This window comes from Rattus norvegicus, chromosome 5 (genome assembly GCF_021556685.1).
Source record: "Rattus norvegicus strain SHRSP/BbbUtx chromosome 5, alternate assembly SHRSP_T2T, whole genome shotgun sequence".
NCBI classification, from domain to species: domain Eukaryota; kingdom Metazoa; phylum Chordata; class Mammalia; order Rodentia; family Muridae; genus Rattus; species Rattus norvegicus.
In genome coordinates this window covers 6,123,822-6,149,708 of record NC_141538.1, presented here as the reverse complement: position 1 = coordinate 6,149,708, position 25,887 = coordinate 6,123,822, and positions in this window count along the sequence as shown.

The window sequence follows — 25,887 nt, the reverse complement described above, 5'->3', positions numbered from 1 at the left end:
AATATATCTACCTAAGCATGATATGATGTTTATGTGTTTGTCATCCTTTAAAGGAAGCTGTGCCAATTTCAGTTTTCTTGTCCTTTACAGAGGATGTGAAGATAAAATGGAATGGAAAAGGGGGTTTGTGGCAGGGGCAGGGTACAGATAGGATGTCCAGAAAGCATGGGAAATTTAGGAAAGCAATGAAGTATGAAGTCAAATCTGGACAAATGAAAAGGGAGGGAGGGAGGGAGAGAGGGAGGGAGGGAGGGAGGGAGGGAGGGAGGGAGGGAGAGAGAGAGAAAGGAGAGAGAGGTGGAGGAAAGAGGGAGAGGAGAGAGAGCTTCAAGGTAACATTTAACTTGTGTATGACGACTGCTGATTTCTGTTGCCTTGAAGCTGAGGCACTCTCTCCTCTACTAATCTGCCCATGGGCTAAATTTTCAGAATGGGCAGATCAAAACAAAGTGTCCATTTTTAGCACTTCTCTTCCATTTCTGAAACTTTTTTGAGTCTTTGGGTAATAGTCAAAGGCTCTGGCATTCTAGACATCACCCAAGCTTTTGTACAAAGATAGAATTTGTCTGTTGACCAGCAGATGGAAACTGCAAATCTTTGAGGAGATCCATGCTCTCTGAAATGCTCATAGGACTTGTAATGATATCTTTCAGGAGTCAAAAGTAGAAATGTACCATCTGAGAGAGAAAAATATCAAGTTTAGCGAGGGCAAAATCTAGAAGACCTTCTCATGGATGTGTTTCCAGAACGTTTTGCAAACATTGATAGTGTGCCTGTAGTATAAAATTGAATTCTAACTCTGAGAGATTTACTTTTGTTGACACCCAAATGCTGTCTCCTAGAAGGTGTGGATGTGCCTATTAGGAGACTCTCTTTACTTTGCAGGTGCAAGGAAGCATTAACTTAGTAAGTGTAATTACTCTCCTGGAACCAACATATCAAACACTCACAATTACATGTTATTTATCCTTCTATTGAAAAACAAACAAACAAACAAAACACACACACACACAAAACCAAGGCTTTATGTTGTCTACCTTCCTATGTTCAAATGCTGGTGAAGTTTCTCTCTCTCTCTCTCTCTCTCTCTCTCTCTCTCTCTCTCTCTCTCTCTCTCTCTCTCTTTCTCTCTCTCTCTCTCTGTCCAACTCACTCTGTGTCTCTCATTTCCTCCCTCCCTCCCTCCCTCTCTCTGTCCTTCTGAATGTAAATAAGTAAAATGTTTTAGGAGATTTCTGTGTGCAACCATATGTCTCTACATCTATACGTACTTCTCCAGTCTCTCCCTTTTGGCAAATTTTCTTCTGCCCCCCCCCATTCTAGATTGTTTTTGTTATTTTATTATTTTTATTGTTACTATTATCAGTTTTAGATTTCTGTTTCTTTTCTAATGAATGTGAGGGGGAAAGATATGTATTTTTGGTGACTTAGAATTCAGGAGGATCTGGGATTTTCCATAGAAGAAACCATAAGTAAAATATATTGTATAAAATACATTTATCTCTTTTCAATAAAAATGAAGTATGAGTATTGTAGAAATGATGCTTATAATCTAATTTAAGATTTTATACAGGAGTTAATTCAGAGTAGTGGGATCAACACTTTAGAATCTTACAGTCCACCACCCAAGGTCAGGTAACCCTGGGATATGAAGCCAATATATTGACCACATCCCAGTCCTTAGTTATTTGTAGTTATACGTGTGATTAGAATGAGTCTCAGAATTTTGAATGGTTAAAACTATGAATCTGACAGAGCATTCTTTTTTTTTCTTCTGTGTCCTCTGAACAGAATGTTTGAGGATGTTACCAATGCCTAGATATTGTGAACAACTTGTAACATCCTCAAGGACACTGTCTCTACCTTTATAGAACAATGATTAAGTAATGGATCCAGGGGGTAGGGTGGTGTACTTTTATATTCTATAAGGATAAGTCTGAACTCCACAATGTAGAAAATAATCTGTATGTATATGATATTACAAGTTTAGTTAAAGTTTTTTACTGGTTAATATTGTCTAGGCACAATGGCCTTGGCATAGTATACAATATATATTGAGAAATATGACTTAGATTCAGTGTTTCATGAAGTGCCTCTGACCAGGTGATGCTGAGAGAATTATGAAACAATGCAGTAGATGATAAGGAAAGAAGGACCAACACCATGAAACTCAACTCAAAGACTACCACATGACCAGGAAAGCATAACTTGCTCCCTATATGGTCTGGAAATGAGATGGAAGCCATATCTTTTAGGATGTGAACTCTCTGACTTCTCAGAGCCCCAGTTCTCTGAACAAAAATCATCTTGAACTGTCAATTCCTATCGCTGCTTACCTGTGACGTGAGTCAGCATGAATTATTGTATTATACTTACAAGAGTAAAGAAGAACTAGTCATTTTTCATCTTAAAATTATGTATTTATTTTAGTAATTTAATAAAATGTTTAAAACCAAAGTCACTAAACTTCTCTATCAGTATTGACATCATGGCTCAGTAGATGTCTTATGGTTTCCATACTGTGAAGAGACATCATAACTATGGCAACTCTTCTAAAGCAAAATGTTTAATTGGGACTTGCTAACAATTGTGAAGGTTAGTTCCATCATCATCATGGCAGGAAGCATGGCATGGTGCACAGTCATGAAATGGGAACTGTAGGTGGCAAGAACTCTACATCTTGATTCACAGGCAGCAGAATGAGACTCTATGCCACACTTGGAGTAGCTTGAGCACAGGAGACATCCAAGCCTGCTCCCACAGTGGCACACTTTTTCAACAAACCCATACCTACTCCAACAAGATCACATCTCTTAATAGTGCAACTTCCTATGGGCCAAGCATTAAACAGCAGGTGTATATGGGACAATACATATTCAAACCACTACCGTGGGTAAATAAAAACACCTGCCAAAAATCCTGACAAAGTGAGTTTGAATCTTGGAATATGCACAGTGACAGAGAAGACTAAGATTTTCAAGTTGCCTTTAGACCTTCATATTTTGCCACACACCAACCCACACCCAAACAAACACACATAGAAAATATTTAAATTTTATAATATTTTAAAGTTCTATAATAATTTAGTTCAAACAAATACTCTATTTGGCTTAAGATTGAAATCTATATGACAGATACAGAACATGGGCCCAATTGTAAAGATTATGTACAATAGTGTGTGCCTGCCTTGCATGTTACAGAGCATTGATAAGGATTTTCATTGCTCAAGTTTTTCATTCTGTTGTATTATAAGAAAGAAATTCAGTGTAAGGCCAAGTTCGATCATTGTCCTCGTTTGTACAGCAGTCCATGTGTGATGGCTCTGTGAGGTTTCTAAGTGACTTTATGGACTCACTACGGTCCATGTGTGTGTGTCTCTTTAAGTTCAGGAACTTCCACCTGACAGCAAGTCAACGTGTTAACAAATGGGACCTCAAGAGAAAATAGCAACTTGGAATCTGTGTTGCGACTGGGATTTTTATTCTCACAGATGTGCTCTAAGGCAACCTGTTCTCTGTTACCATGTAGGGTATACCAGTAGAAGATTCTGATTGGTCAGACTTTCATCTGCATGACAAAAACCTAACATAAACAACTGAAGAGTGGAAGCAATCATTTGGTTTTTAGATTCAGAAGCTGCATTTCACTGCAGCCACCACCTGCCATTGTTTTCAGATCACATGATATAGAGGTTGATGGTATGAATTCTCTGAGTGAGTAGAGCTTGTTGCCTACACATGGTAGACATGAAACAGACAGATATAGTATTGAACCAGGACTCCAAAGAGAAAGTGCAAGATTACTGGAATCAGTACTAAAAATTTCAGTGGTACTACCTAGGGACCCAGCTATACCACTCCTGGGCATACACCCAAAAGATGCGTCAACGTATAACAAGGACACATGCCCTTCTCTGTTCATAGCAGCCTTATTTATAATAGCCAGATGGTGGAAAGAACCCATATATCCTTCAACAGAGGAATCGACACAGAAAATGTGGTACATTTACACAATGGAAGTATTGCTCAGCTATTAAAAACAATGACTACATGAAATTCCTAGGAAAATGGATGGAACTAGAAAATATCATCCTGAGTAAGGTAAGCCAGTCACAAAAGAAAACACATATTATGCACTCACTGATAAGTGGATATTAGCCCAAAAGCTTGGAATACCTAGGAAAAAAATCACAGATCATATGAAGCTCAAGAAGAATACCAAAATGTGCATGCTTCATTTTTTTCTTAGAAGGGAGAACAAAATACTCATGGGAGGCAATACATGGGCAAAGAGTGAAGCAGGGACCTGAGAAAACATCATCCAGAGACTCTCCCATCTGGTGATCCATCCCATATGCAAGTACCAAAACCATTCACTATTGCTGATGCCAAGAAATATTTGCTGACAGGACCCAGACATGGCTTTCTCCTAAGAGGCTCTGCCACAGCCCTACTGATTCAGATGAGGATGGATGCAAGGCTGAACATGGGGACCATAATGGAGGAGTTAGAGAAAAGACTGAAGGAGGTAAAGGCATTTGCAACCCCATAAGAAGAACAACACTATCAAACAATCAGGCCCTACCAGAGCTCCCAGGGAATAAACCACCAATCAATGAGTACACTTGGAGGGACCAATGATTCCAGTTATATATGTAGCACAGGATATCATTGTTCAGTATCAATAGGAGGAAAAGCCCTTGGTCCTGTGAGGGCTTGTTTTCCCCAATGTACGGTAATGTCAAGGGGTTGTGGTGGGACTGGATGGGTGGGAGTGGGAGCATCCTCATAGAAGCTGGGGGGAGGGAGGTGGTACGGAAGAGGGGGAGAAAGGTGATACATTTGAAATGTAAATACGTAAAATATCCAAGAAAAAAACTTAAAAACATTTCCATGTTAACAGAGGTCTCAAAACTCATGACTTTTGTGCTTGCCTGGGAAAAAGAATTGATGGAGTCATGTTGCAGCTATTTTTGTTGGCACAGTTCTTTTTTTGTTGTTGTTGTTCTTTTTTTTTATTAACTTGAGTATTTCTTATTTACATTTCGAGTGTTATTCCCTTTCCCGGTTTCCAGGCAAACAACCCCCTAATCCCTCCCCCTCCCCTTCTTTATGGGTGTTCCCATCCCCATCCTCCCCCCATTGGGTCCTCTCCCCAAAAATCACCTTCACTGGGGGTTCAGGCTTAGCAGGACCAAGGGCTTCCACTTCCACTGGTGATCTTATTAGAATATTCATTGTTACCTAAGAGGTCAGAGTCCAGGGTCAGTCCATGTATAGTCTTTAGGTAGTGGCTCAGTCCCTGGAAGCGCTGGTTGCTTGGCATTGTTGTTCATAAGGGGTCTCGAGCTCCTTCAAGCTCTACCAGTTCTTTCTCTGATTCCTTCAACGGGGGTCCCTTTCTCAGTTCAGTGGTTTCCTGCGGGCATTCGCCTCTGTATTTGCTATATTCTGGCTGTGTCTATCAGGAGCGATCTACATCCGGCTCCTGTCGGCCTGTACTTCTTTGCTTCATCCATCTTGTCTAATTGGATGGCTATGTATGTATGGGCCACATGTGGGGCAGGCTCTGAATGGGTGTTCCTTCAGTCTCTGTTTTAATCTTTGCCTGTCTCTTCCCTGCCAAGGGTATTCTTGTTCCCCTTTTAAAGAATGAGTGAACATTCACATTTTGATCATCCGTTTTGAGTTTCATTTATTCTAGGAATCTACGGTAATTCAGGCATTTGGGCTAATAGCCACTTATCAATGAGTGCATGCATGTGTGTATTTCTGTGATTGGATTACCTCACTCAGGATGATATTTTCCACGTCCAACCATTTGCCTACGAATTTCATAAAGTCATTGTTTTTGATAGCTGAGTAATATTCCATTGTGTAGATGTACCACATTTTGTGTATCCATTCCTCTGTTGAAGGGCATCTGGGTTCTTTCCAGCTTCTGGCTATTATAAATAAGGCTGCTATGACCATAGTGGAGCACGTGTCTTTTTCATATGTTGGGGCATCTTTTTGGGTATATGCCCAAGAGAGGTATAGCAGGATCCTCAGGCAGTTAATGTCCAATTTTCTGAGGATGCTCCAGACTGATTTCCAGAATGGTTGTACCAGTCTGCAATCCCTCCAACAATGGAGGAATAACACTCGAAACGTATATAAGAAATACTCAAGTTAATAATAAAAAAAAAAGAAATTAGGGAAACGACACCCTTCATAATAGACCCAAATAATATAAAGTACCTCGGTGTGACTTTAACCAAGCAAGTAAAAGATCTGTACAATGAGAACTACAAGACACTGAAGAAGGAAATTGAAGAAGACCTCAGAAGATGGAAAGATCTCCCATGCTCGTGGATTGGCAGGATTAACATAGTAAAAATGGCCATTCTACCAATAGCGATCTAGAGATTCAATGCAATCCCCATCAAAATACCAATCCATTTCTTCAAAGAGTTAGACAGAACAATTTGCAAATTGATCTGGAATAACAAAAAACCCAGGATAGCTAAAGCTATCCTCAACAATAAAAGGACTTCAGGGGGAATCACTATCCCTGAACTCAAGCAGTATTACAGAGCAATAGTGATAAAAACTGCATGGTATTGGTACAGAGACAGACAGATAGACCAATGGAATAGAATTGAAGACCCAGAAATGAACCCACACACCTATGGTCACTTGATTTTTGACAAAGGAGCCAAAACCATCCAATGGAAAAAAGATAGCATTTTCAGCAAATGGTGCTGGTTCAACTGGAGGTCAACATGTAGAAGAATGCAGATCGATCCATGCTTATCACCCTGTACAAAGCTTAAGTCCAAGTGGATCAAGGACCTCCACATCAAAGCAGACACACTCAAACTAATAGAAGAAAAACTAGGGAAGCATCTGGAACACATGGGCACTGGAAAAAATTTCCTAAACAAAACACCAATGGCTTACGCTCTAAGATCAAGAATCGACAAATGGGATCTCATAAAACTACAAAGCTTCTGTAAGGCAAAGGACACGGTGGTTAGGACAAAACGGCAACCAACAGATTGGGAAAAGATCTTTACCAATCCTACAACAGATAGAGGCCTTATATCCAAAATATACAAAGAACTCAAGAAGTTAGACCGCAGGGAAACAAATAACCCTATTAAAAAATGGGGTTCGGAGCTAAACAAAGAATTCACAGCTGAGGAATGCCGAATGGCTGAGAAACACCTAAAGAAATGTTCAACATCTTTAGTCATAAGGGAAATGCAAATCAAAACAACCCTGAGATTTCACCTCACACCAGTGAGAATGGCTAAGATCAAAAACTCAGGGGACAACAGATGCTGGCGAGGATGTGGAGAAAGAGGAACACTCCTCCATTGTTGGTGGGATTGCAAACTGGTACAACCATTCTGGAAATCAGTCTGGAGGTTCCTCAGAAAATTGGACATTGAACTGCCTGAGGATCCTGCTATACCTCTCTTGGGCATATACCCAAAAAGATGCCACAACATATAAAAAAGACACGTGCTCCACTATGTTCATTGCAGCCTTATTTATAATAGCCAGAAGCTGGAAAGAACCCAGATGCCCTTCAACAGAGGAATGGATACAGAAAATGTGGTACATCTACACAATGGAATATTACTCAGCTATCAAAAACAACGACTTTATGAAATTCGTAGGCAAATGGTTGGAACTGGAGAACATCATCCTGAGTGAGCTAACCCAATCACAGAAAGACATACATGGTATGCACTCATTGATAAGTGGCTATTAGCCCAAATGCTTGAATTACCCTAGATGCCTAGAGCAAATGAAACTCAAGATGGATGATCAAAATGTGAATGCTTCACTCCTTCTTTAAAAGGGGAACAAGAATACCCTTGGCAGGGAAGAGAGAGGCAAAGATTAAAACAGAGACTGAAGGAACACCCATTCAGAGTCTGCCCCACATGTGGCCCATACATATATAGCCACCCAATTAGACAAGATGGATGAAGCAAAGAAGTGCAGACCGACAGGAGCCGGATGTAGATCGCTCCTGAGAGACACAGCCAGAATACAGCAAATACAGAGGCGAATGCCAGCAGCAAACCACTGAACTGAGAATAGGACCTCCGTTGAAGGAATCAGAGAAAGAACTGGAAGAGCTTGAAGGGGCTCGAGACTCCATATGTACAACAATGCCAAGCAACCAGAGCTTCCAGGGACTAAGCCCCTACCCAAAGACTATACATGGACTGACCCTGGACTCTGACCTCATAGGTAGCAATGCATATCCTAGTAAGAGCACCAGTGGAAGGGGAAGCCCTGGGTCCTGCTAAGACTGAACCCCCAGTGAACTAGACTGGTGGGGGGAGGTCGGCAATGGGGGGAGGGTTGGGAGGGGAACACCCATAAAGAAGGGGAGGGGGGAGGGGAATGTTTGCCTGGATACCGGGAAAGGGAATAACACTTGAAATGTATATAAAAAATACTCAAGTTAATAAAAAATATAGAAATAAAAAAAAGAAATACTCAAGTTAATAAAAAAATAAAAATAAAAAAAATAAAATTAAAAAAAAAAGAAAGAGAACTTCAGACCAATTTCCCTCATGAATATCAACGTAAGAATACTCAATAAAATTCTTGCAAACCGAATCCAAAAGCACATCACAACAATCATCCTTCATGATCAAGTAGGCTTCATCCCAGGCATTCAGGGATGCTTTAATATACCAAAAACCATCAATGTAATCCATTATATAAACAAACTGAAAGGTAAAAACCACATGATCATTTCATTAGATGCTGAGAAAACATTTGACAAAATTCAACACCACTTCATGATGAAAGTCCTGGAAAGAATAGGAATTCAAGGCCCATACCTGAACATAGTAAAAGCCATATACAGCAAACCAGTTGCTAACATTAAACTAAATGGAGAGAAACTTGAAGCAATCCCACTAAAATCAGGGACTCGACAAAGCTGCCCACTCTCTCCCTACTTATTCAATATAGTTCTTGAAGTTCTAGCCAGAGCAATCAGACAACAAAAGGAGATAAAGGGGATACAGATTGGAAAAGAAGAATTCAAAATATCACTATGTGCAGATGATATAATAGTATATATAAGTGATCCCAAAAGTTCCACCAGAGAACTACTGAACCTGATAAACACCTTCAGCAATGTGGCAGGTATAAAATTAACTCAACTAAATCAGTAGCCTTCCTCTACACAAAACAGAAACAAGCTGAGAAAGAACTTAGGGAAAGAACACTCTTCACAATAGTCCCAAATAATATGAAATACCTCAGTGTGACTTTAACCAAGCATGTGAAAGATCTGTATGATAAGAACTTCAAGCCTCTGAAGAAAGAAATTGAGAAGATCTCACAAGATGGAAAGATCTCCCATGCTCATGGATTGGCAGGATTAATATAGGAAAAATGGCCAATTTACCAAAAGTAATCTCAAGATTCAATGCAATCCCCATCAAAATACCAATCCAATTCTTTAGAGAGTTAGACAGAACAATTTGCAAATTCATCTAGAATAAGAAAAGACCCAGGATAGCTAAAACTATCCTCAACAATAAAAGGACTTTCAGGGGAATCACTATCCCTGAACTCAAGCAGTATTACAGAACAATAGTAATAAAAACTGCATGGTATTGATACAGAGACAGACAGATAGACCAGTGTAAGAGAATTGAAAACCCAGAAATGAACCCACACACTTATGGTCACTTGACTTTTCGCAAAGGAGCCACAACCATCCATTGGAAAAAGAGCATTTTCCGCAAATGGTGCTGCTTCAACTGGAGGTCAGCTTGTAGAAGAATGCAGATCGATCCATGCTTATCACCCTGTACAAAGCTTAAGTCCAAGTGGATCAATGCCCTCCATATCAAACTAGATACACTCAATCTAATAGAAGAAAAAGTCGGGAAGAATCTCGAACACATGGGCACTGGAGAATATATCCTGAACAAAACACCAATGGCTTAGGCTGTAAGATCAAGAATCGACAAATGGGATCTCGTAAAACTTCAAAGCTTCTGTAAGGCAAAGGACACTGTTGGTAGGAAAAAGGGGAATCAACAGATTGGGAAAAGATCTTTCTTTACCAATCCTACAACTGATATAGGGCTTATATCCAAAATATACAAAGAACTCAAGAAGTTAGACTGCAGGGAGACAAATAACCTTATTAAAAAATGGGGTTCAGAGCTAAACAAAGAATTCAGAGCTGAGGAATGCCAAATGGCTGAGAAACACCTAAAGAAAAGTTCAACATTTTTAGTCATAAGGGAAATGCAAATCAAAATAACCCTGGGATTTCACCTCACACCAGTGAGAATGGCTAAAATCAAAAACTCACGTGGCAGCAAATGCTGGTGAGGATGTGGAGAAAGAGGAACACTCCTCCATTGTTGGTGGGATTGCAGACTGATACAACCATTCTGGAAATCAGTCTGGATGATCCTCATAAAATTGGACATTATACTACCTGAGGACCCAAAAGATGCCCCAACATATAACAAAGACACATGCTCCACTATGTTCATAGCAGCCTTATTTATAATAGCCAGAAACTGGAAAGAACTCAGATGCCCTTCAACAGAGGAATGGATACAGAAAATGTGGTACATCTACACAATGGAATATTACTCAGCTATCAAAAACAATGACTTTATGAAATTCATAGGCAAATGGATGGAACTGGAAAATATCATCTTGAGTGAGGTAAGCCAATCACAGAAAAACACACATGGTATGCACTCATTGATAAGTGGATATTAGCCCAAATGCTTGAATTACCCTAGATGCACAGAACACATGAAACTCAAGGAGGATGACCAAAATGCGAATGCTTCACTACTTCTTTAAAAGGGGAACAAGAATACCTTTGGGAGGGAATAGGGAAGCAAAGTTTAAAACAGAGGCAGAAGGCACGCCCATTCAGAGCCTGCCACACATGTGACCCATACATATACAGCCACCAAACTAGGTAAGACAGATGAAGCAAATAAGTGCAGGCCAACAGGAACCGGATGTAGATCTCTCCTGAGAGACACAGCCAAAATACAGCAAATACAGAGGAGAATTCCATCATTAAACCACTGAACTGAGAACGGGATCCCCTTTGAATCAATCAGATAAAGGACTGAAAGAGCTTGAAGGGGCTTGAGACCCCATATGAACAACAATGCCAACCAACCAGAGCTTCCAGGGACTAAGCCACTACCCAAAGACTATACATGGACTGACCCTGGGCTCCAACCTCATAGGTAGCAATGAATAGCCTAGTAAGAGCACCAGTGGAAGGGGAAGCCCTTGATCCTGCCAAGACTGAACCCCCCAGTGAACATGATTGTTGGGGGGAGGGCAGTAATGGGGGGGTTTGGGATCAGGAATACCCATAGAGAATGGGAGGGGAAGGGTTAGGGAGATGTTGGCCCGGAAACTGGGAAGGGAAATAACAATCGAAATGTAAATACGAAGTACCCAAGTTAATAAATATGAAAATAAAGGAATAAATTGTAGTTACAGAGACTTGGAATAAAATTTGTCCTATTGATATTAGTTTATAGAGTTCCCTTTTTCTTCCAAGAGCAAACTGTTTAATCAAGTAGTGTTCAACTTTTTTTCCCATTGTTAATTTAAGATATCCTGTGTTGAGTACTAGTTTTATTATATCATATTTAATGATTGATTATTCTCTCTCTCTCTCTCTCTCTCTCTCTCTCTCTCTCTGTCTTTGTGTGTGTGTGTGTGTGTGTATTAATTTATACATATGTTTTTATGTACACAGACCTATTCATACCTTGAGGGACAATATAACAAGAATAATAATATATCGTGTTCTGCCATTCTCCACCTTATTCCCTTTAGAAAGGGTCTCCAACTGATTTTGAAGTTAGGCTGTTCTCCAGCAAGGATTCAGAATCCTGCTGTCATCAGTCCCATCTCTTATCTCTGGAGATATAGTTTCATGCAGCCAAGAACAGCTTTTTAGGTAGTTGCTGGAAATTTGAATTCAGTCAACAATGTATCTTAAACACTATCCATCTCCCCAGCCCCATACTTTGCTTTTATTTGTCTCTCTTCTCTGTTTCCCTTTCCCTTTGTTTATTGTCCTTTCAACTATGCTTTCTCCCTTGAGTAAGTGTATTTTTGCTTTTATGTAAATATCTTTCATTTCTCTCTCCTTACTTGCTCCCTGATCCTGAAGGACATTTAATCCCCTCTCATGTTTTTCCTCTGTTTCAGAACACAATCACATACCTACACATGTTTAATGATCATTTAGGTTTGCATACATACACACAAACCTAAATTATCATTAAGAGAAAAACACATGGGATTTTCATTTTCTGAGTCTAACTTATTACCTTAAGGTAATGAACTCCAGCTTCATTCATTCACCTGAATGAATATAATATAATATTATAATATAATATAATTTTCTTTTGCTTCATCAATGAATAAAATTTTACTCTGTGTATACATTTTTAATTCACTCATTTGTCTTTAGATATCTGGGATGGTTCAACTTCTTAGCTACTGTAAATAATATCATTAAACATAGATGTGTAATTAGCTCCACAGCAAAGTGTAGACTCCTTTAGCTATATGTTTGGGGGTGGTATGTTTGGGTCATATGTCAACATTACTTTTCATTTGCTGAAAATACCTTTATCACAATTTATATACTGTCTGTGCCAGTTTAAATTACCAACAAAAATAATTAAGGGTTCTTTCTTCTCACAATATCACCATTGTTTGGTATTGTTTGTTAACCTGATGTTCACTCTTCTGATTGGGATATAACATCCACCCAAATGACCTTTAAATTGCATTATTTTGATAATAGCTAAAGGTATTAAGCATTTTCAAGTACTTATTTCTTATTTTTATTAAGAGTTTTTACTATTTTATTTTTTATGTATAGATATTTCATCTATTTATGTGTCTCTGTACCACAGGCTACACTGATATCTATGAGGACTAGGACAGGATAATAGAACACCTAAAACTGTAGTGACAGATGATAGCAAGCTTCCATGTGGGTCCTGGACATTGACCCAAAGGCTTTTGAAAGACCAGCAAATGCTCTTAACTTCTGGCCCATATATCTAGCTCCTTTTTGGGAACTGTATATTAGGCTAATAAATAATTGAGAAAAGTTGTTCAACTTTTACAGTCTTTTCTGGTTATATATACCATAAATGATAATTATTTGACAAAGATATTCTCCCATTCTTTCTTTTTATATTCTCACATTCTTGATGGTACTTCTTCAGTCAAGTGATTGTCTTCTTTACAGTACAAAAGCTTTTTATTTTTATGTAATCCAATTTGACAATTACTGTAGTACATGGCTGAGTCTTGTCACAAATTTCTGGTCTATGCCTGTGTCTTCAAGTATTTTCTATAGTCTTCTCTTTATTATATTCTATTGCTCAGGACTTTTATTTTGACTTATTTTATTCTGCAAGTCAAGAAATACAAATTTAATTTAATTTTTTTACACTTGAATATCTAGATTTTCAAGCACCATTTGTTAAAAAGTCTTTCTTCTCTTCAAAGTAGTGAGGGCATCTATATGGATTTAGCTCTAGTTCTCTGGTCCATTTCACTACTCTTCATGTCTGTTTTTCTATGCAAACAATGTGGGTTTTGTTATTATTACTCTATAGTTAAATATTGAAGCCAGAAATTAGGACTCCTCTTGCATTGTACTTTCTGTTTAGGCTATTTGCTTGGCAACTGGGAGATAAAAATTCAATCTTAGACAAAATTCAGCTACATTATTCTGGTAGGACTTTACTTTCCCCATATCTCTGTATTTCTCACCTTTTCACATATTTTTCCTATTAATGTTACGTGATTTATGCAAAATAGCTCTTGTACATAATTTATATTGAAGAAAGTCTCTTAGTAAAGGAATATATTATAATTGAATATGCAGGAAAGGTGATTAAATGCATTAAAACTGTTTATTATTGGACTATATTGTAATTGATCACTTCAGAATTTTTTAACACAGTTGTATTCAGAACTTTTAGTTAATGAGGTAACTGGATCAGTTGAAGTCATGTTGTAAATTCTAAATGAAATGGAGAGATTTCTTATATTTTTGGTTGCGAGCCTACCCTTTAGTGGCTGAGCCATCTCTCCAGCCTGAGATTTCTCAACATACACACTCAAAAAATGTTTTCTAGTGAGATGAGAGCAGAGTTGAAAAAATGAAAGGTCAGAGGCATTTCCATCATTTCATATTTACACAAATACTTTATCTGAGAATATTTAGAGAAAAAAGTCTCTCTTTTTTTCACTAATCTAGGATTTGTTTGAATCTCTAATCCTACCAACATAACTACATGTTCAGAAGGCCAGTAGACACAGTCCATGCATAAATCTGGCTGGCTTATTATGGATATGGGAAAATATGTAAGAAAAATAACATGTCAAATTTTCCAATTGTTTCTTCTGTTTTTAAATATTTTTTATAATTTTATGTGTATTAGTACTTTGCCTGAATGTATGTATGTACATCACATACATGCCTAGTATCTGCTGGCATCAGAAGAGAGTATTGCATGCAGTGGAAATGGAGTAACAAACAATTGTGAGGGCTTAGACTTGAACCTGGGCCCTCTGAAAGCACAAGGAGTGCTCTTAACTTCTGAGCCAACTCTCTAGCCCCTTCTACACTTTCTTTAGTGAAGTCAATCTCAGACAAACCTTTTCATCTGGTTTTCTAAAATTCTTATCTCAACATCTGTATACATATAACTAGATAGTACAATGGTTAAGTGTTATTGTAGAATCTAAACAAACCATCGAAGAACATGAATTACTTAAATACAACAGAAAAGAAAATTAGATGATTGAGTGTTAAGTACCAGCATACCAGAAAAGTTGATAAACAATGGAGGGTTGGTTTCCACCTGCATTGCCCATGAGGTCCATAAAAGGAGGCAGATGAAGATGATTTGACGTATTCCTAGGTCATTATGTTTAAGCCAACCGTGTAAAAGTAACAGGTCTGTGGAAAGTGTTAAAATGTAGAACATAGATGAGTGGCCACTACTTAGACAATTGAAACTAATTTGAAATCATAAAATCAGTTCATCTCCAGATTAGGTTTTATGAAACTTTAGTATGTGATTGCAAAATTTGTACACGTAAGCATGTAGGTATGTATCCATATGAAATTTGAAGGCCAACCTCTGATGTTCTGCTGGACACTCTTCAACAGATTTTTGAGACAAGGTTTCATGGGCTGAGATTTTAGAAGACAAACTAAGCTTACTAGTCAGCAATGTCTAGAGACACTTTTCCCCATATCCCTTATCAGAAGTACATGACACCATGTTTGGAATTTTTACAGGGCTTCTGTATACACTCAGTCCTCATGCTTACAAAGCAAGCATGGTACCAGTTGGTTCACATTTTAGTCCTACTTTACATGTCTGCACTTTTTTTTTTATTAACTTGAGTATTTCTTATATACATTTCGAGTATTATTCCCTTTCCCGGTATCCGGGCAAACATCCCCCTCCCCCTTCCTCTTCCTTATGGGTGTTCCACTCCCAACCCTCCCCCCATTGCCGCCCTCCCCCCAACAGTCTAGTTAACTGGGGGTTCAGTCTTAGCAGGACCCAGGGCTTCCCCTTCCACTGGTGCTCTTACTAGGATATTCATTGCTACCTATGACGTCAGAGTCCAGGGTCAGTCCATGTATAGTCTTTAGGTAATGGCTTAGTCCCTGGAAGCTCTGGTTGCTTGGCATTGTTGTACATATGGGGTCTCGAGCCCCTACAAGCTCTTCCAGTTCTTTCTCTGATTCCTTCAACGGGGGTCCTATTCTCAGTTCAGTGGTTTGCTGCTGGCATTCGCCTCTGTATTTGCTGTATTCTGGCTGTGTCTCTCAGGAGCGATCTACATCCGGCTCCTGTCGGTCTGCACTTCTTTGCTTCATCCATCTTGTCTAATTGGGTGGATGTATATGTATGGGCCACATGTCGGGCAGGCTATGAATGGGTGTTCCTTCAGTCTCTGTTTTAATCTTTGCCTCTCTCTTCCCTGCCAAGGGTATTCTTGTTCCCCTTTTAAAGAAGGAGTGAAGCATTCACATTTTGATCATCTGTCTTGAGTTTCATTTGTTCTAGGCATCTAGGGTAATTAAAGCATTTGGGCTAATAGCCACTTATCAATGAGTACATACCATGTATGTCTTTCTGTGATTGGGTTAGCTCACTCAGGATGATATTTTCCAGTTCCAACCATTTGCCTACGAATGTCATAAAGTCGTTGTTTTTGATAGCTGAGTAATATTCCATTGTGTAGATGTACCACATTTTCTGTATCCATTCCTCTGTTGAAGGGCATCTGGGTTCTTTCCAGCTTCTGGCTATTATAAATAAGGCTGCAATGAACATAGTGGAGCACGTGTCTTTTTTATATGTTGGGGCATCTTTTGGGTATATGCCCAAGAGAGGTATAGCTGGATCCTCAGGCAGTTCAATGTCCAATTTTCTGAGGAACCTCCAGACTGATTTCCAGAATGGTTTTACCAGTCTGCAATCCCACCAACAATGGAGGAGTGTTCCTCTTTCTCCACATCCTCGCCAGCATCTGCTGTCACCTGAGTTTTTGATCTTAGCCAATCGCACAGGTGTGAGGTGAAATCTCAGGGTTGTTTTGATTTGCATTTCCCTTATGACTAAAGATGTTGAACATTTCTTTAGGTGTTTCTCAGCCATTCGGCATTCCTCAGCTATGAATTCTTTGTTTAGCTCTGAACCCCATTTTTTAATAGGGTTATTTGTTTCCCTGCGGTCTAACTTCTTGAGTTCTTTGTATATTTTGGATATAAGGCCTCTATCTGTTGTAGGATTGGTAAAGATCTTTTCCCAATCTGTTGGTTGCTGTTTTGTCCTAACCACAGTGTCCTTTGCCTTACAGAAGCTTTGCAGTTTTATGAGATCCCATTTGAAGATTCTTGATCTTAGAGCATAAGCCATTGGTGTTTTGTTCAGGAAATTTTTTCCACTGCCCATGTGTTCCAGATGCTTCCCTAGTTTTTCTTCTATTAGTTTGAGTGTGTCTGGTTTGATGTGGAGGTCCTTGATCCACTTGCACTTAAGCTTTGTACAGGGTGGTAAGCATGAATCGATCTGCATTCTTCTACATGTTGACCTCCAGTTGAACCAGCACCATTTGCTGAAAATGCTATCTTTTTTCCATTTGATGGTTTTGGCTCCTTTATCAAAAATCAAGTGACCATAGGTGTGTGGGTTCATTTCTGGGTCTTCAATTCTATTCCATTGGTCTATCTGTCTGTCTCTGTACCAATACCATGCAGTTTTTATCACTATTGCTCTGTAATACTGCTTGAGTTCAGGGATAGTGATCCCCCCTGAAGTCCTTTTATTGTTGGATAGCTTTAGCTATCCTGGGTTTTTTGTTATTCCAGATGAATTTGCAAATTGTTCTGTCTAACTCTTTGAAGAATTGGATTGGTATTTTGATGGGGATTGCATTGAATCTGTAGATTGCTTTTGGTAAAATGGCCATTTTTACTATATTAATCCTGCCAATCCATGAACATGGGAGATCTTTCCATCTTCTGAGGTCTTCTTCAATTTCCTTCTTCAGTGTCTTGAAGTTCTTATTGTACAGATCTTTTACTTGCTTGGTTAAAGTCACACCGAGGTACTTTATATTATTTGGGTCTATTATGAAGGGTGTCGTTTCCCTAATTTCTTTCTCGGCTTGTTTCTCTTTTGTATAGAGGAAGACAACTGATTTATTTGAGTTAATTTTATACCCAGCCACTTTGCTGAAGTAGTTTATCAGCTTTAGTAGTTCTCTGGTGGAACTTATGGGATCATTGAAATATACTATCATATCATCTGCAAATAGTGATATTTTGACTTCTTCTTTTCCGATCTGTATCCCCTTCACCTCCTTTTTTTGTCTGATTGCTCTGGCTAGAACTTCAAGAACTATATTGAATAAGTAGAGAGAGAGTGGGCAGCCTTCTCTAGTCCCTGATTTTAGTGGGATTGCTTCAAGTTTCTCTCCATTTAGTTTAATGTTAGCAACTGGTTTGCTGTATATGGCTTTTACTATGTTCAGGTATGGGCCTTGGATTCCTATTCTTTCCAGGACTTTTATCATGAAGGGATGTTGAATTTTGTCAAATGCTTTCTCAGCATCTAATGAAATGATCATGTGGTTTTGTTCTTTCAGTTTGTTTATATAATGGATCACGTTGATGGTTTTCCATATATTAAACCATCCCTGCATGCCTGGGATGAAGCCTACTTGGTCATGGTGGATGGTTGTTTTGATGTGCTCTTGGATTCGGTTTGCCAGAATTTTATTGAGTATTTTTGCGTCGATATTCATAAGGGAAATTGGTCTGAAGTTCTCTTTCTTTGTTGTGTCTTTGTGTGGTTTAGGTATAAGAGTAATTGTGGCTTCGTAGAAGGTATTTGGTAGTGATCCATCTGTTTCAATTTTGTGGAATAGTTTGGATAATATTGGTATGAGGTCTTCTATGAAGGTTTGATAGAATTCTGCACTAAACCCGTCTGGACCTGGGCTCTTTGGGAGACCTTTAATGACTGCTTCTATTTCCTTAGGAGTTATGGGGTTGTTTAACTGGTTTATCTGTTCCTGATTTAACTTCGGTACCTGGTATCTGTCTAGGAAATTGTCCATTTCCTGAAGATTTTCAAGTTTTGTTGAATATAGGCTTTTATAGTAAGATCTGATGATTTTTTTGAATTTCCTCTGAATCTGTTGTTATCTCTCCCTTTTCATTTCTGATTTTGTTAATTTGGACGCACATTCTGTGTCCTCTCATTAGTCTGGCTATGGGTTTTTCTATCTTGTTGATTTTCTCAAAGAACCAACTTTTGGTTCTGTTGATTCTTTCTATGGTCCTTTTTGTTTCTACTTGGTTGATTTCAGCTCTGAGTTTGATTATTTCCTGCCTTCTACTCCTTCTGGGTGTATTTGCTTCTTTTTGTTCTAGAGCTTTTAGGTGTGCTGTCAAGCTGCTGACATACGCTCTTTCCTGTTTCTTTCTGCAGGCACTCAGCGCTATGAGTTTTCCTCTTAGCACAGCTTTCATTGTGTCCCATAAGTTTGGGTATGTTGTACCTTCATTTTCATTAAATTCTAAAAAGTTTTTAATTTCTTTCTTTATTTCTTCCTTGACCAGGTTATCACTGAGTAGAGCATTGTTCAATTTCCAAGTATATGTGGGAATTTTTCCTTGATTGTTATTGAAGACCAGTTTTAGGCCGTGGTGGTCCGATAGCACACATGGGATTATTTGTATCTTTCTGTACCTGTTGAGGCCCATTTTTTGACCAATTATATGGTCAATTTTGGAGAAAGTACCATGAGGAGCTGAGAAGAAGGTATATCCTTTTGCTTTAGGATAGAATGTTCTATAAATATCCGTTAAGTCCATTTGGCTCATGACTTCTCTTAGTCTGTCTACATCTCTGTTTAATTTCTGTTTCCATGATCTGTCCATTGATGAGAGTGGGGTGTTGAAATCTCCTACTATTATTGTATGAGGTGCAATGTGTGTTTTGAGCTTTAGTAAGGTTTCTTTTACGTATGTAGGTGCCCTTGTATTTGGGGCATAGATATTTAGGATTGAGAGTTCATCTTGGTGGATTTTTCCTTTGATGAATATGAAGTGTCCTTCCTTACCTTTTTTGATGACTTTTAGTTGAAAATTGATTTTATTTGATATTAGAATGGCTACTCCAGCTTGCTTCTTCTGACCATTTGCTTGGAAAATTGTTTTCCAGCCTTTCATTCTGAGGTAATGTCTGTCTTTGTCTCTGAGGTGTGTTTCCTGTAGGCAGCAGAATGCAGGGTCCTCGTTGCGTATCCAGTTTGTTAATCTATGTCTTTTTATTGGGGAGTTGAGGCCATTGATGTTGAGAGATATTAAGGAATAGTGATTATTGCTTCCCGTTATATTCATATTCGTTATATTCATCTGGAATAACAAAATACCCAGGATAGCCAAAACTATCCTGAACAATAGAGTGACATAGAAGAACTATGTCACTCATGTATGCCACAATTCTTCCCATGTGTAGAAGAAATATAAAACTTCTTTATATTTAATAAAGTTTCTTAATTAAAACGTCATTTTTATTGTTATTACTACATTTTAAGTATAACTTTTGTAATATTTTATTATCACATTGTGTTTAATATCCTTGCACATGGATGCTTATGGTGTTTCCAGAATAGAATATTGTAGTTGGTTTGTATTTGTTTACTTGATTGCCTATTGTATTTACTCTGCTTTTGTAATCACTGGAGTATAGGTTATCATTCATGCATTTGACCTTTGATTTAATAATGTACCAGTATTCCTACACCTTTAACTCCAGTGGATCTAATCCCCTCTCTGGCCTCTATAGGCACCTGTATACATAAAAACATATAAAATAAATACAAAATATAATAACTATGACTTTACTTTATAAACCCTTAATTTTCTTTTTTAGTAGCACTACCTTAAAACATACCAAAAAACCTTGTTTAATAATAGAATGTATTTGCATTTTCGTTACATAAATTTTTCTGTATATTTTTAAACTTTTAAAAGTTTTTCCTTTTCTTTTTTTTTTTTTTGCTGAAAAATAGGTTACATCCACACAGCAATTTAGACATAAATTTTCTCAACCTAGTTTAATAAGCATTCAACCTTCCCTCTAGCCCACCATGTACCAGAGGTAGTGGAAAATAAAACATATTAGGACACAAGGGAAGTAGAGATATTTGGATATAGTTCTTGGGTGAATTGACTCTGTGTCAGTCTATAGTTAGGTCCAATAGCAAACACCAAACACAAATCAGAAGCTGTAGTCCAGTCTACTTGGGAGTGACCGCACATGAACCAGAAAGGGCAGGCAGTTGAATCCTGAAGTAACCACAAGTCTTGACAATTAGCTCAAGGCCAAGAAGCCCCAGGGCCCTCAAGAGAAGGTCTTTGGCAAGTTTAGCTCAATGGCAACAAGCTGAACTCACCAATGTAATGTAAGGAAAACCAATATATGTGTGTCTACATGTGGATACCAAAGAATAGTGAGGCTAAGCAAAGCAAACCAGTGCTCAGGCTTCCCCTCTCTGTTGGGTCATATTTATATTCCTTCTTATCATCATGCATCTTTTAATGTGTTTGCTATAACAAAACATTCTTTCACATATGTTAGCTTCAGGAAAGCATTCTTTTTATATTAATCATTTTATTTATTTACATTTCAAATGTTCCATTTTGTGGTCTTCCCTCCACAAACCCGGACCCATATTCCTCACCTTTCTTTCTAAGAGGGTGCTCCCCCACCCACCCACCAACTTCCACTTTACCCCTCTGGAATCGCCCTTTGCTGGGGAAAGAGCGTTCACAGGACCAAGTGCCTCCCCTCACTTTGATACCAGATAGGGCAGTCCCCTGCTACTTATGTTACAGAGACCATGGATCCACTCATTCTTTGGTTGGTGGTTTAGGCCCTTGGAGCTCCGAGGGGTCCAGATAGTAGATATTGTTGTTATCCCTATGGGGTTGCAATACCTTCCAGCCTCTTCAGTACTTTGCTATGTCTTCCACTGGAGTTCCTGGGTTCCGTCCAATAATTGGCTATGAATGTCTGCATCTGTCTGATGTCAGGTGCTGCAGAGCCTCTTAGAGGACAGCCCAACTGGTCTGCTGTCTGCAGGAAGTACATGGAATCAGCAATAGTGTCTGGGTTTGGTGTCTTTTGATGGGATGGATCCCAAGGTGGGGAGGTCTTTGGAGGGTCTTTCTTCAAACTCTGCTCTAATTTTTGTTTCTACATTTCCTTTAGATAACAACTCTGAATTAAAATTTTGAGTTGGGTGACTGGTCCCTTTCCTCAACTATGTACCAGGTGTATCTACTCATGTGGGGGGTCTCATTAGGTTATATCTCCCCTTTGTTGGGTATTTCTGCTAATGTCATTCTCATTGGGTCCTGGAATCCCCTGTCATCCCTGGTGTTTGAGACATTCTGGTGGTTCACTCTCTCTGTTCTCCACCCCCACTGCTAAGTATTTCATCTCATTCTCCTGGCCATCTGCACTGACTTCTCTCCTATCTCTTCCCATACCTGAAACTGCCCTCACCTTTTGCAGCCCTCTCCTCTCTGCCACCTAGGTTCCTTCCTTCCTCTGCTACCAAAGATTGTTTTGTTCTCCCTTTTAAGTATGATTGAAGCACTTTGGCTTCATGGGTTCTTCATAGGATACCCACATTGTATCGTGGATATTCTGAGATTTTTTGGCTAATATTCAGTGAGTACATACCATGTATGTCTTTTTGGTTCTGTTACCTCCCCTAGGATGTTATTTTCTAGTTCTATCCATTTGCCTGCAAAATTTGTGAAGTTGTGCTTTTAATAGCTGAGTAGTATTCATTCCATTCTATACTATACTATATGTTCTGTATCCATTCTTCGATTGAGGGTCATGTGGGTTGTTTCCAGCTTCTAGTTATTATAAATAAGAATGCTATGAACAAGTGGAGCATGTGTCCTTATATGTTGGAGCATCTTTTGGGTATATGTTCAGTAGTGGTACAGCTGGACCTTCAGGTACAAATATTTCCAATTTTCTGAGAAACTGCCAGGTTGATTTCCAAAGTGGTTGAAACAACTTGTAATCCCACTAGCAGTGGAGGAGTTTTCCTCTTTCTCCACATCTTTGCCAGAATCTGCTGTCACGTGAGTTTTTTATGTTATCCATTTTGATTGGTATAAGGTAAAATCTCAGTGTCATTTTAATTATCATTGCCTTAATGATGACAATGTTGGAATTTTCTTTAGGATATTCTCAGCCATTCCAAAATGCTCACTTGAAAATTCTTTGTTTAGTTCTGTCCCCTATTTTTAATAGGGTTATTTCATCCCCTGGAATCTAAATTCTTGAATTTTTTGTATATTTTGAACATTAGCACTCTATCAGATGTAGGGTTGGTAAAGATCTTCTCCAAATCTGTAGGTTGCTGTTTTGTCCTATTGACACTGTCAGATGCTTATCAATTTCATGACATCCCATTTGTTAATTATTGATATTAGACACTGAGCCACTGTTCTCTTGTTCAGAAAAGTTTCCTCTGTGCCTATGTATTCAACCCTCTTTCCTAATTTATCTTCTCTTTTATTTAGAGTATCATGTTTTATGTGGAGGTCCTTGTCCCACTTGGACTTGAGCTTTCTAGGAGATAAAAATGGATCAATTTACATTCTTCTATATGAAAGCCTCATGTTAGAGCAGCACCATTTATTGAAAATGCTTTCTTTTCCAATGTACAGTTTTGACTTCTTTGTCAAAGATCAAGTGTCCATAGGTGTATGGGTTGTGTTCTTGGTCTTTGATTGTATCCCATTATTCTTTTATTGTTAAAAATTGTTTTCAATATCCTGGGGGTTTTGTTATTCTAAATGAAGTTGAGAATTGGTCTTTCTATCTCTGTGACAAATTGAGTTGGAATTTTGATAGGTATTTCATTGAATCTGTGGATTGCTTTCTGTTTGCCATTTTTAATTTTTTTCGAGTTTTAAATTTTAAAAATTTATTTATTTTTACACTCCAGATTTTATTCCCCTCTGGCCTACCCCCTCCACTGACAGTTCCTCATGCCATACTGCCTCCCACCTCCCCCTGTCTCCATAAGGATGTCCCTGTGATTTGCCCTGGAGTTATCTGTATTTTGATGATGGATCTTCTGCGACAAGGAAGGCTGCCTAGTCACCTACTCATGACTCAGATGACTTCATCAGAACCTTCTCCCCATTTAATTTGTTAAAATAAAGGCAAGAGCAGGTGGTGGTAGGACAGGGGAAGGGAAGGTGGAACAAAAGAGGAGGGAGAGACTGGGCCAGAGAAGTAGGAAGAAGTTGGAGCTGAAGCACATGACATGAAGAAACCTCAAGTTCTGAGGAATTTCACAGCTGGGAAGAGGATAGTGTAGTGGTAGATCTGCCCAATCTAGACACAAGCTTGTATTCATATTACTCGAGTTGTGTTTTCTTCGCAAGGGCATATTCGGGTTGTAGAGGTTACAGCAATATGTCCCCACCCCACCCACCCCACCAGACCTCTAAAAAGTCTCTAGTCTCTTCAGGGTTAGGTACCTCTTCTCTGACTTAACCCAGACCATCTGTATATGTGTTGGAGGCCTCGTCTCAGCAGGAATATGCTGCCTGGTTGGTGATTCAGTGTCTTAGAGATCTTGGGGGATCCAGGATAATTGATACTGTTGGTACTCCTACAAGGTTGCCCTCCTCCTCAACTTCCTCAAGTTTTTCCCAAATTTAACCAGAGGTGTCAAGAACTTCTGTTCACTGGTAGGGTGCCCATATGTGCATCTGAATCTTTCAGCTGCTTGTTGGGTCTTTTGGAGGGCAGTCATGATAGGTCCCTTTTGGTGAATGTCCCATAGCCTCTTAAATGGTGTCATGTAGTGGGGCTTCCCCTTGAGCTGGATCCCACTTTGGGTCTGTCTCTGCACCTTCTTTTCCATCCCTGTATTTCTTTCAGACAGGAAGAAATATAGGTCAGAGCTTTGACTGTGGGATAGCAAATGCATCCCTCCCTTGATGCTGTCTTTCTGCTAGAGGTAGGCTCTATATGTTCTCTCTGCTCACTGTATGGCATTTCATCTAGGATCCTCCACTTTGAGTCCTGAGAAACTCTCACTTCCCTGGTCTCTAGTACCTTCTAGAGGGTCTTCCCAACCTCCTTCCTCTTGAAGTCGCCTATTTTCATTCTTTCTGTCGGCCCTCAGGACCTCAGTCCTTTTCCCCCACCCAATACCAGATCATGTTCCCCTCTCCCCCACACCCATCCCCTTTTTCTTCCCTGTCCCTCCCTACCTACCCCCTTGTGGTTGCTTTCTTCTCACTCCCATGTGGGACTAAAGTATCCTCAGTTTGTTGATCTTTTTGGGTTTTGTGGACTATATCTTGGATATTCTGTACTTTATTTTTGGCTAATATTCATACTGTACATATCCTTTTGGGGCTAAAATACCTCACTCACAATGATATTTTCTACTTCCATCCATTTGCTTGCAAAACTCAGGAAGTCCTCATTCTTAAGAGCTGAGTAGTATTCCATTGTGTAATGAACCACATTTTCTGTATCCATTTTTCTGTCATGGGACATCTGGGTTGTTTCCAGCTTCTGGCTGTCACAAATAAGCCTGCTATGAACATAGTGGAACATGTGCCCCTGTGGCACAGTGGGACATCTTTTGGTTATATTCCCAAGATTGGTATTGTTGGATCTTTAGGTAGTACTATTTCCAATTTTGTGAGGAACCTCCAAATTGATTTCCAGAGTGGGTTTATCAGTTTGCAATCCCACCAGCAATGGAGGAGTGTTCTTCTTTCTCTACATCTTTATCAACATGTGTTGTCACCTTAGGTTTTTATCTTAACCATTCAGACTGGTATAAGGTAGAATCTCAGAGTCCTTTAGATTCGGATTTCTTTGATCACTAAGGATTTTGAACATTGCTTTAGGTGCTTCTCAGCCATTCGAGATTCCAATTCTCTGTTTAGTTCTACACCCTGTATTTTGATTGTGTTGTTTGCTTTTGGGGTGGTTAGCTTCTTACATTCTTTATATATTTTGGATATTAGCCCACTATCAAATGTGGGTTAGTGAAGTTTTCCCAATCTGTAGGATGCTGATTTGTCTTGTTGAATATGTCCTTTGCCTTATAGATGCTTTCCAGTTTCATGGGCTCCCATTTATCAATTCTTGAACTTAGAGCATGAACCACTGGTGTTCTGTTTAGTAAATTTTCCTCTCTGCCAATGAGTTCAAGGCTCTTTCCC